General features: G+C 25.2%; 1 protein-coding gene across 2 annotated transcripts in view; it reads right to left on the bottom strand.

The window, feature by feature from the left end:
* The window catches only part of LOC100197914 (uncharacterized), a 34888-nt gene extending 28175 nt beyond the window's left edge, over positions 1-6713 (bottom strand). Inside the window, exon 1 of one of the 2 annotated variants that reach the window (XM_065813590.1) lies at positions 6302-6713. The gene's annotated coding sequence lies outside the window, so the exon portion shown is untranslated. The remainder of the gene's footprint in view (positions 1-6301) is intronic. The other variant, XM_065813595.1, reaches the window with a different exon arrangement.
* Positions 6714-10688: the final 3975 nt, after the last annotated feature.

Genomic DNA, 10688 nt, shown 5'->3' with positions numbered 1-10688 from the left:
CCGTCATTTCCACGAGTTAGGCAATGAAATTGATCGCTCGCCTTTAATTACTTATTTTCCACACTGTTTATATATATATATATATATATATATATATATATATATATATATATATATATATATATATATATATATCAGGGGTGTACTCTAATGTTTTTCACCAAGGGCAACTAAAACTTTAAAAAAATGCCTGTTGGTAGCCCTGCAGGATAACCAGACAGTTTGTTACTTACAAAAGTGCGTTTATTAATAAAACTATATTTTGATCTATAAAGATTTTATTCCTTGCAATTATTTAAAAGAAAACTTTAAAAAGCATTCAAAGTAGTGTATGCTTCATCTAACAATAAGTAGACTATGGTGCATTATATAACTTAATAAAAAGAAGCCAACATGCGATTTAATATTTCGAAGTGTGACTGTACTGTTTTTTAATCATTGTTGTTGCATTTTGAAGCACGCTTCTAATCAATTTGAAATGAGTTTTAAAATAATATTTTCTTTCATTTCATTTCATTGTATCATTTTTTAAACCTTATAGTTACATTTTGAATCACATGAATGGGATGACTCAAATAAGAAATAAAAAATGGGACAAAAAAGATTGCAATTGCACTCTCTTCCTGACCACCTATTTATTTACTTTTTGCGACAACTTAACTATGGCTTTTTAGATTTTTGAAAACGTTACAAAAATGTGCTAAATAAAGTATAAGGTAATAAAGTGAAAAATTGCATTTAAAGATTGTATACTATAAAAGACATTTAAATTACAACTAATTTTATAAACAACAACAAATACGATTGTTTTAATAAACTTTTTTTTTGATGAGTCCATAAATTTTATAGTCAGAAACATAACAAAGTTATTTTTTTTGTTATTTTATATAAACTTTCTGATAAAATTTGTTTACAATAAGCTAAACGATTTTAAATAAAGTTTCAAAACACTATTAAATAATCATAGAATATTAAATAAAACTAGTATTTATTTCAAAAGGATTTTTTTTTAAATGATGAACATAACTTTTTTTAAACAATTTGTATTCTTAATTTTCTAAACGACAACAACCTTTGTGTTTCAATAAACATATTTTTGAATTACTTTTGATAATTTAAATAAAGTTAGTTTTTTATTAAATGATAATTAGATGTAAGCTTTTTTTTTATTTAAAAGAGTTTGACTAATATTATAAAGACATTAGAAAAGATCTAAGTTTTATAGTTCGTTGCATTGGTTTGAAAAGGGTATAACTGAAATTTTTTGTATTAAGAGAATTTTAAAAAAATGTATTAATTTTTTTAAATGTTTAATTAAAATTATTTATTATTATTTTTTTATTTGTTTATGCATTCTTTTTTTTTGATCGATATATAAAAATACATAAATAAATAAAAAAAGTCATATAAATATTTTTATTTAGACATTAAAAAAAAAAAGATTTATCTGCTATTCTCTTAGTACTAAAAAAATTAATTAGAACCTCATCAAACCAAAGCGATAAGTTATTTAACCTTAATGTAACTACAAAACATATTTAAACTTAATTTTCTATTAGAGTTTTTCAGATTTGTATTAGTTGATTTATCTTTAGAGCTATTAGTTTTAATTTTATCTTTTTAAATTTCTCCTTTGTTTACATTTTTTTTTTTATAGTTAGCCTGCAAATATTTTTTTCAATATTATCTAAAGAGCAGTGGTCTAGCTTTCAAAAAAATAAGCACTTACGTGCGTGGTCAAGATTGGAGTGCAATTGCACGCCTTTCCTGTCCACGTCTGTATATATATATATATATATATATATATATATATATATATATATATATATATATATATATATATATATATATATATATATATATATATATATATATATATATATATATATATGTATATATATATATGTATATATATATATATGCATATATATATATATATATATGTATATATATATATATATATATATATACATGTATATATATATATATATATATATGTATATATATATATATGTATATATATATATATATATGTATATATATATATATGTATATATATATATATATGTATATATATATATATGTATATAATATATATATATATATGAATATATATATATATATATATATATATATATATATATGTGTGTATATATATATATATATATATATATATATATATATATATATATATATATATATATATATATATATATATATATATATATACTTATATGTATATATATATATCAGGCTTGGTCGGGAAAGGTGTGGATCTAATCTTGACCACACATACAATATTTAGCTGCAACAACTTGCCCATGGCTTCATAGATGTTTTGAGAACATTCAAGTTTAAGTATGTTTTCATATTTGTCCGCATAACAATAAGTTTTTAAAATACACGCTAAAAAATTAACTTCATAACTTCTTTACTAATTAAATGATTTTATAATGGCGAATGCTTTAAAAAGATTTGCTAATATAAATTTGTTTTATATAAAAATGTTTATATATCAGCGAATGTTTTAAAGCATTCGCTAATATAAAAATATTTGATTAGTAAACATAGTTATGAAGTTAATTTTTTAGCGTGTATTTAAAAAAAATAATTGTTATGCGTACAAACACGGAAACATACTCAAACATGAATATTCTCAAAACATCTTGGTGCAAAGGATAACATAAAGAATATTCACAAACATTAAAAACCCGCCAAATCTACGAACAAAGGAATTCTATTGGTTCAAAAAATACACTGACATAGTGAATTTAAGTTCCAGAATATTGCGAAGAATCTTCTTTTTAAATTTGTATTAATTGAGTTTTGATAAGTTTTTGTTGATATTTCTAGTGTAAATTGTTATAAGTATATATTATCAAACAAATTTTATATTAATACGTTGACTTATTGTTGGAGCCACACATACACAGATATTTAAAAGATTTAATAAAATATCAGTATATAAACTTTTTAATAACATATTTTGATCTATATTATTAAAAAGTTTTATATATACAGCGTATAATATATACATATATTAGCTTATATGATGCCTTTTTATTAAACTCAACTTATTTATATAATCGTATAACAAGAATATGACAATCAAAGATATCATATATATAATGTTATACATGTTATGTATGTATGATATATATATAAAAGTAGACAACATTGTTTTGTCCTTCAGGACTTTTCAGTAATGTACTTATTTTATGGGATTAAATCTTAGCAATAAAACTAAAAATCTGTTTTAAAGCAATTTAAAAGATTTGTTTTAACATGCTTAAGTCCACAAACTAAAGAGTAGTGGGCCAGCATTATGTGCATCAACTATGATAAATCCCATAAGAAGAGTGCTCAACAAAACTAAAAGTTAAGGAGCTAGATTCAACATTAGACAACATTATTTCAGAACACAAACATACACATATATATAAGAAACACAAACACACATAAACAAAACAAAAACATACATAACAAAACACAAACAAATATATTAAGTGGCTTACGAGTGAACCAACATCGCGCCAGAGGCCGAGGCAGAACACCAACACACATAAACAAAAAAAAACATACATAACAAAAAACAAACATACGTAAAAAGTTTTTACTATTTATAAGAGTGTTGCTTAATTATAATTTAAACATTATAAAAGACGAAGACAGCTTTTATTTTTTGTAATTGCCTCTCATCGGTCCAGTTAAAACTTTTTGCGCTTGATTATTTTTTGAAATGTTCTTAAAACATCTAAAGAGCCATGGCCAAATCGTCGCAAGATTAGAGTGTGATCGCACGCCTAAGAGTGTGATTCCCGACCAAACCTTTTATATATAGATATATATATATATATATATATATATATATATATATATATATATATATATATATATATATATATATATATATATATATATATATATATATATATATATATATGTATATATATATATATATATATATATATATATATATATATATATATATATATATATATATATATATATATATGTATATTATATATATATATATATATATATATATATATATATATATATATATATATACGTGTATATATATATATATATACTTTTATATATATATATACTTTTATATATATATATATATATATATATGTATATATATATATGTATATATATATATATATATATATATATATATATATATATATATATATATATTATATATTATATCTAAGTAGTTATGTAATAGTAGTAACTATTACATAACTACTTAGTTATGTAATAGTAGTATTTAAACGGTAGCTGTGTTAACAGCGAGTTAATTAAAAACTCACTTTTACAGCTTTCAACAATTTAGAAATACTAAATATTTGTCTAATTCGATCTTGAAACTGTTTACAGTTTTTAAATTGATGACTTTCAATGGCAATGTGTTTTTTTCATTATAAACAGAACATGGAATTTATTCCATAAATTTGATGTTCTGTTTATAATGAATTCATGTCTTGTTTTAAACTTGGTATGTTCTCTGTTTTATTTTTTATTGTGACCTTTGCATGATTTTGAAAATGCTGGTTTGTTTAAAAGTTCTGTTTAAGTCTCATCAAAATTCTTGAATATTTGAATTAGATCTCCTCTCTGTATTTTTTCTGAAAATATTGTTAAACCAAGTATCTGTAAACAGTCTTTGTACTTCAGGCTTCTTAACCGTCCTTGTCATTTTGTGTTGCATACCTTTATTTATATCAATGTCAGACTTGCAGTTTGGTGACCCAACTGGTGCAGCAAATATAATGTAGGTTACTTATGTTGTAAGGTGAATTGTAGATTAACATTAGCAGTAATGCCACTGATATTGTACAATGTTTTAATAAACTAGGATATAAATTTATCATTTAGATCAAGTGTGTGACTTACTAATAAATCTTCTATTTCTGAAATAATGCTGCTTTCATTTACAAAGACGCTGCGAAACTGGTTGTTTAGGATATCTGGAACCTCCTACTGGTTATTTCTTATAGTACTATTAGAATTCAAAATGGCTTTTATTGAATTCCTCTAACTGTTTACATATTCATAAATAGGTGTTGGATTTGATTTTGATTTTATTACCAAGTTTCTTTCATAATCTTTTCTAGCTAATATGGCTTTGATACTTATTTTGTTATTGCTATGTATGCATTGAATTTTTCTGCATCTTTCTATTTGTTTGCTAAATTTATGTGTCTTAAACCTTTTTTTTCATTCGTACTAGTGCTTTAAAGTTATTACTAAACCATGGACTTTCTTTGTCTATTTTTGTGTAGTCTCCTCTGGTTTTGTCAAACATATATTTTGATGTTTTGCTCTTTCGGTTTATGCTTAATTCAAGTATCAATGCCAGTACTAAGTGCCCCTTGTTTTTACAAATCAGGACTATATGTGATTGGAGCTTATATGTTCTGTTACTATCTTTTGTAAAAATCAAGTCTTGTATTTTTTTTAAATATGTGTTTGACTGTTGAAAAGTTAGAAAGTTAACATGCTGAATTAAGAATTCATCATTAATTATATTAATGAACATATGTTCTGTTGAATTTCTACTGCTATTTATATTTTCAATGTATGCACTATTCCAGCTAATGTTCGAAAATTCGAAATCTCCTAGTATTACTACATCTCAATATATATATATATATATATATATATATATATATATATATATATATATATATATATATATATATATATATATATATATATATATATGTATATATATATATATGTATATATATATATATATATATATATATATATATATATATATATATATATATATATACATATATATATATATTGATATTTAAGGCTGTTTTGTATTATAATAATAAAACAAAACTCAAAATCGTAAAAGAGTACTCAATATTAAAAAGATATTTTAAATATAGTGACTGATATACATCATTTCCAATAATGTATATCAGTATAATATTTAGATAATTTGAAATTATTGGACACATAACTAAATCTATTGTTTTTTAACTTTTGGAAAAACTTTCTACTTTTTATCTTTGAAAACATATTCTAGGTTTAATATAAACATAGATTTTAACTTGTTTAAAAATCTTTTCTATATTTCATTTAAAAGGACCAAAAAAAATCAAATTTTATATTTAACATAAATCATATATTAAATTCTAATAAAAACTGGTACTTTTTAAATCTTGTTCACCTGTCTGTGTCTGTTTAAGCTGTTTATGCAGATAAATAATTAAGATTTAAAAAACTGTATTAGAATTTCAAAATTAATAAAATTTAAAATACAAAAAATTACCTTTACTCATTCAACTCTTCAACTCGAAAAGCTGACTTAATATTGAATTTGCTATGTAATCATTTTGGGTTTAAATTGTCAAAAAACTGACATATATACATGCCAATTACATTTACCATAAAATACATAGCTTTTGGTTCGTGTTCAGCTGAAACTTGCGTCTTAAAAAAGTTTATACCAAGTCCAAGACTTGTGTTATATGTATTAACTTGACTGCTTACAATAGTAAAGTAAATCACAAAAAGAAATAATTTTCTTTCAAAATGCTTTTATAATTTAAAAAAATTGTGATAAAATCTTATTTATTTTTATCACATTTAGATTGATTATTTCCTTCTAATTTATCCATAAAATTGTCCGGGTTTAAAACTTTAAATCGTTAATTGTTGTTTTTATTTTTGTTTTCAATTTCAGATATTGCGCATGTGCAAAGTTATCTACCTAATGCAATGACGTATAAAATAGACAATAATATATGAAGGCCGTTTTCCACACGACGAAAAAAATCGCGCGAAGCGAATTTTTTCGAAACTTTATTTCCTTTTTCTTTTTTTTCTTTCGAAACTTTATTTCCTTTTTATTTTTTTTTTCGAAACTTTATTTCGAAACTTTATTTCGAATTATTTCGAAACTTTAATTTTTTTCGCGCTACATTTTGTGTATATCAACTATAAAAATGGTAGCAATAAATTACCGCGGTATGCTTCTGAAAACAAAATTATTAAATTTAAAAATTTTATTGCGTAAAAGAAACAAATCTTAAAACAAATATAAGAAGCAATTTTGGATAAGAAAATTATATTTAGATCGTAAACAAAAAGGTGAATATAATCTTATTGCTAAAGATTTAAAACTGTTTGACCACGAACTGTTTTTTCGTTATTTTCGAATGTCGCCAACGATATTGGAAGAACTTTTGTCTTGGGTGTGTCCGTTGATTGACAAAAAAATCTACGCATATGAGAGATTCTATATCTGCTTCAGAAAGATTTTGTGTTACAATGCGTTTTTTGGTAACCGGTGATGCACAGACAACAATAGCTATTAACTACCGCATGAGTCCTACAGTTGTTGGAAGAATAGTAAGTGAAACATGTAGAGCCATATGGGTATCACTTTTTGAAAATAAATACATAGAGCCACCATCTTCTGAAAAACAATGGGAACAAATAACAACTGACTTTAAGAATAAATGGAACTTTCCCCATTGCTTAGGTGCTATTGATGGAAAACATGTAGTTATGCAAGCTCCTGCGTGCTGTGAATCATCATTTTATAACTACAAAAAGACACATAGTATTGTTCTGTTGGCAGTGTGCAATGCAAAATATCAATTTTCACTATTAGATATAGGAAATAGCGGAAGGTAAAGTGATGGTAGCGTATATACAAATAGTCGACTTGGATATGCTATTGAAAATAATAGGCTTGGCATTCCCCAAGCATGTAAAATAAGAGATACTGAAACAATATTGCCTTATGTTTTTGTAGGAGATAATGCATTTGGTTTAAAGCCTCATATGATGAAACCTTATCTATTTTCAAATCTTTCGTACAAACAACGTATAATTAACTACAGATTGTCGCGTGCGCGGAGAACAGTTGAAAATGCATTTTGTATAGCTGCATCTCGATTTCGGATTTTCAGAAGACCTTCATTGCTTCAACAAAAAAAGTTGTGCTTATAACAAAAGCTGTTGCAGCACTTCACAACTTTTTAATGTCAAAAAGGAAAGAGAGTCTTAATTATAATTACTGTCCTAATACTTATATTGATCAGGATGGTCAAAATGAATTAATACCTGGTGAATGGAGAGGAGAAATCGGTGATGTTCAAGGATTACAAGGTATTTCAAGTTCTGCTTGTAATAATCATTCTAAAGATGCTCGAAAAGTTAGAAACAAATTTAAAAAACATTTTAATACGGATGGGGCTGTTGATTGGCAATGCACATTAGTAAACAATACCTCTTCTCAAAAGGACTAAAACTTTTAATTATAAAATTTATATTTTACTTTGTTTATAAAACAAATAACAACAAAAATAATTTTTTATTCGCATTTTTCATCAAATTCGAGCTCATACAATATTTTAATTTTAGCTATTCTTTTATTTTTAAGTGGTAAAGTTTTTAATATTGCTACTAAACTTCAAAGTTTTTAATATTGCTACTAAACTTTGGCAATATAAAGTATCTTCACATTGACTGTCATTCATAACTTTTTATAACTCGCTATCAAAGTTTGAAAGTTCTTGCATTATTTTTTTGTCCGCTTCATCGATAGTTTTCCTCTTTTTTGTTTTTACAGCCATCGGAGTAGTAACGAATCGAGTGTAGGGGAGAAATACTCCTATTCAATTATAAAAATCCCGTATCCGCGTCCCGCATTGCGCTTAGATCTGTGATAATTTTACATAAGTTATTTTTTGTAAACATGCGTAATTTATTCAATGATATATTAAGAATATTCTTATTCTTATTATATCATTTATTTAAAATATTTTTCAAAATATAGCCTAAACCATAATAGTTTTTTAATTATAAAAAATATCCACATTTTATATTGGATATTTTATAGAGGAGATTTTTTAGAATTAAAACAAAAAAATGCAAAAAAACTTTTTTTCTCTATTTTTTGTAGAATCTTTTTTGAAGAGATTATTTTTTCTTTAGGCAAAAGTTTTGTTTATTTGTTTGTTAGAAGGGGCGGATAGGAGGGAGATAGGGGCGAACGTTATACCGTGGATACTCTACTTTTTGTAAATCTATAGAAGAGAGTGGTCTAAAACGGGCCTCTCTGTTGAGACAGGCCCCCATCTCATCTAATCTTATGCTTAGCCAAATATTATTGAAATTTAACATTAGTATGTTGTTCAGCTAACCATAAGAAAACTATCCCCGGAAAGAAAAAAGCCCTGTTCCACCCTCACTGTTGAAATTTTTTTTAATCTATTCTTTTATAAGCAATATTGAAAATAATGTTTTTAACAAAATGTTGATCAGATATTATAAAAAGGTAACAACAAGAGGAGTACCGGATATGATATCCGACCGAATAATCCGGTCAAAATGCCGAATAATTGTATATCATATATCTGACCAAATATATCACTATAATACCCAACCGGATATATCATATGAATCGATGTATACAAAAACGTTCCAAGTCATAAAAACTGTTTTTTCGGGGAACGAGAAAAAACTTATTAAATCCAAAATTATTATTTTGATAATTTCAAAAAAAAAATTTGGGTGCTTTTTGACATCTTTAAATATTAGATTTGTTAAAAAATATATCAAAATTTGTGATATTTATATGTGTTATACATAGTTAAAGTTGTCTGACTTAAAAATAGTTTTTATGACTTAAAACGTTTTTGTATACATCGATTCATATATCTTAGATAATCTCTCATCCCACCTGTACACATGTTGTTATGCTGTAGTAGTTCCTATGACTCAGTTACAGAAGAGATTTGAGCACATTCTGACTCAATTGAGTTTACTTCGAGTGTCAAATTTCTAATATGGTTAAGAAACAGATAGTTATTTATTATTAAAATATAAGTAACTGTCAGTTTTTGATTAAAACTCGGGTTTTATACAGGAATTAAATAAGGAAACCATTTTAGGCTAACACTAGGGTGAAATGGGCCCCTGGCATCTCTCTTTTTATCGGTTGCTTCTTAACGTACGGCATATATGCACCTTTAATTTTCAGATAACAAATTGTAGAGCATAAATTAAATATCCTAAACAGAATTGTTTTTAGGTTTGTGTGTGCGAGGCTAGTTGATTATATCATTTTTTGAAAAGGGGGATATTTTAGACCACTCTCCCCAAATATTTAACAAATCACGTTGTTTAAAAACTGAAACAAATTAGGCCTATTAAACAGGCTATTTAAAAATGATATGATATTTTATTAAATTTGTTAAGTTAATGCCTGATTTAAAACTTAAAAAATAACTAGAATTAGACAGGTCCGTACCGAGTCAACTTAGCGCTTCGGGAAAGCAAGAAAAATTGTGCTCTTTTCCTCTTAAAAAAATTAAATATTAGTGTCTTTAACTCTGACATAATTTTTATTTAAAGAGAAGGGGGCGCAATTTATCTCATTTACAGAACAAAAGAGCGCTCTTTTGTTCACTAAATGAGATTTTATTAATTAGAGTTTATGTAAGGAGGCGCAATTTTAACTATTTTTCGTATCAACATCAAAGAGACCAAATTTATGCGCCCCCGGCCGCGGCCGGCCTCGCCCTCAGTACGGCCCTGTAATTAGAATAGAATGGAACTAGATTTTTCATGTCATTTAATGTTTTTAAAACGATTTGTGGCTATGAAAATAGCCGTTTTTTAAACTTGATAGGGTTGTACCATTG

Source organism: Hydra vulgaris, chromosome 12 (assembly GCF_038396675.1).
Source record: "Hydra vulgaris chromosome 12, alternate assembly HydraT2T_AEP".
In the NCBI taxonomy this organism is placed as follows: domain Eukaryota; kingdom Metazoa; phylum Cnidaria; class Hydrozoa; order Anthoathecata; family Hydridae; genus Hydra; species Hydra vulgaris.
Note: the sequence above shows the minus strand (reverse complement) of the source record. Positions and strands in the feature narration are given on the sequence as shown.